This window comes from Agrilus planipennis, unplaced genomic scaffold, assembly GCF_000699045.2.
Source record: "Agrilus planipennis isolate EAB-ADULT unplaced genomic scaffold, Apla_2.0 scaffold12, whole genome shotgun sequence".
NCBI classification, from domain to species: Eukaryota; Metazoa; Arthropoda; class Insecta; order Coleoptera; family Buprestidae; genus Agrilus; species Agrilus planipennis.
Genome location: NW_020439003.1, coordinates 390,217 through 392,887, shown reverse-complemented (window position 1 = coordinate 392,887; position 2,671 = coordinate 390,217). Strand labels below are relative to the sequence as shown.

Sequence of the window (2,671 nt, the reverse complement as noted above, 5' to 3'; positions counted from 1 at the left end):
TTTGTCACGTATGCGTGAGCCGTGTAACCAGTCGTCCCGCACTCGTTTTTAATAAACGTTGACTACCGAAACCCTTCATTTGAATTGTTAATTAAGTAAGTACAATATAAATTATAGATATTCGTGCACTCGTCTGTTATCACTTTTCCAATTTAATTTTAAATATTAAACAATAAAAGTAAGAAAAAGTCAATACTGTGATTAATAATTTTATTTTCTTATGACAAATGACACAGCCAAAAGTATAAAAAATATAAAAAGCTACATTTTTATAACAGAGGACGATTCACATAAATTTTTTTGTTTTTGACCGGCAACAAACAGCTATTTTAAATTTAGATCTAGGTAAAATGCTAAAACTAAAAGCGAATATATTACCAATATTGCATTTTCTATAAAATTACACTACTGCATTCTTCTGTAGCTATGTACACAGAGAATTTTGAATGGGTACAAACATTCCTGTCAGTTTTGAAATGTTTATAGTACGTAAAAAATGCAAATCAGCAGGAACACTGCCAACAAATCATAAATCTGAGTAATTTTAAAACAATTCCCCATTCTCCTTGAAACAACAGCAACAGCCATAAACAAAAATAGATCACAAATATATTAATTATAAACAATACACACATGTTCAGTCTAAAATCAACCTAAACATATTATTATTAACAGTTTATTAACATTACGACAAATATGAATAATTTACTCTGAACGAAACATAATAATTTTTTTAGATAACTTATTAAACTCCCTGCTTGGGGACCATTTTCGTATCATTATCGATCCTATTCATTATTTTTGGCCTTACAAGTAATCAAAAGCATGACTTTCTAATTCCACATGAAAATAATAAATTATTCATATTTAAATAATGACCCTTATCAAATTAGAAACTATTTTTCCTTATCATATCGTTCTTAGGTACATATTTGTTTCTTTATAATGCATCTCTACATGTATAAATGAAGAAAAATATTATGTATTAAGTACATTGACTCATTTTAAACACCACAATGTAAATCATACTGATAATCGTTTACTCTTAATCCTGTTATTTCATGAACTTTAAAGCTGGAATGAACATAAAATTTTCTTTGGTGACTGTCTTCTCTTACATCAATCCCATTGATAGGATGTCTACCAACTATCATTTTCTTTTGATAATTACGAATATCGAACTCTTTCCATGAACTGATGTGGTAAAAATAAATCTAAAATATATAATTACAGTGTTATTTTTTGAGCACCGCTTTATCAAAATAAGTAAACCAACTTACGTTTCCAATATCCACTCCTATAATAAATGTATTTCCATACAAAAACATGCAAGTAATGTATGATTCAAGAACATCCCAGGTATTAAACAATTTTTTGCTGTAACTTCCTTTTTCTCCCAAAATAAATAGTTCTAGGAACTGTTCTCTTAAATCATCTTCTGTTGTGGCTTAAATTATAACATTTTTCTTAGACCTGATAGTTTTTTAAATTTAAAATTTAAATAAACATAATTAAGAAAAATAATGTGTCCTAATTAGGTGTAACTTCTTCAAGCATCTTTTGTTTCTTCATTTATATTTATAATAAGTGAGAATAATGCATTAACTATACAGGATGGCCAAAAAAAATATTTTATATGTATATATGTGTTTTATATTTTGCTTAAAACATCATATAAGGATCAAAAACGTATGCGTAGAACTGGACCGAATCATCCTTCAGAAAATAATATCTATCCCTCTACAACTCAATACGACTAGCCAATAAAAGCACGTAGATTTTTTTTCTCTAAGACTCCAGAATGTGTAGGATTTTTAACATTTATTTATCATTGTCTAAATTTGGGTCAGGCGTCTCTAACATTTCTGTCTTTATATTCTTCCTAACTCAGTTACTGATACTATTGAAAGTCGATCTAGATAAGTTCGAAAGTTATCAAAGACTTTTTTATAAGAAAAAGAAAACAGTCCCTAAACGTAATATTTGCTACCACACCACAAAAGTGTGACAAAAATTATTATTGTTTTTTCGAAAGACCTTCTTATTAAGCAATATAAGTAAGCACAAAGTAAATGCTCTATACCTACATACATGTTGTGAAATTCAAGATACGGGTATTTTCTTTCGTTGTAATGAAATTTCGTTTTATAGAGTATCAAAGAGCAGCAGCAGTATTAAAGCAATTTTATCGCCCAAATAAAACGTTTTCTATTTCGTGTTCGAATGTAATGTATTATTTTCTTAAAAGAAAATTCATTATAGAGATGTATTGGACAGTAATTGATTTCCATTTTGTCTACCTGATAATTCAAATTGTATAATATAAAAGAAAGAAAATTTCAAATACTAAAAATGTTTCGTTCTATTAAAAGAATCTATTAAAGTTTCAAATAGTTTATAATTTTTCGTGTAGTCTTGCGTATTTTGTTTTTGGTGTTGGTTTTAGTCTTGATCTGGTTCGTTTGTTCTCAGTCTTGGTCTTTTGGTGTTGCTAGTATAAAAAAAGTCTTGCAATACCAAGATCAATTTTGCTCATCACAACGAACTGTTCGAGTTACAGATAAGCAATCCAATTTATAATAAATTGGTCAGTAATGTTTGTGTTATGGAGTTTCTACGCTGAATATTATCATCATTTCGTAATTCCTTTTAAAAATTTTAAACATTAACA

General features: G+C 28.0%; 1 protein-coding gene and 1 long non-coding RNA gene across 3 annotated transcripts in view; one reads left to right on the top strand and one right to left on the bottom strand.

The window, feature by feature from the left end:
• LOC108733280 (protein goliath) overlaps positions 1-2,671 on the top strand; it is a 61,089-nt gene that overhangs the window by 44,456 nt on the left and 13,962 nt on the right. The window lies entirely within an intron of this gene.
• LOC112904862 lies at positions 197-1,471 on the bottom strand. The gene is made up of 2 exons (XR_003231423.1): positions 1,281-1,471; positions 197-1,214 (listed from the first exon to the last, which is right to left on the bottom strand). It is a non-coding gene; the product is annotated as an uncharacterized LOC112904862 (long non-coding RNA).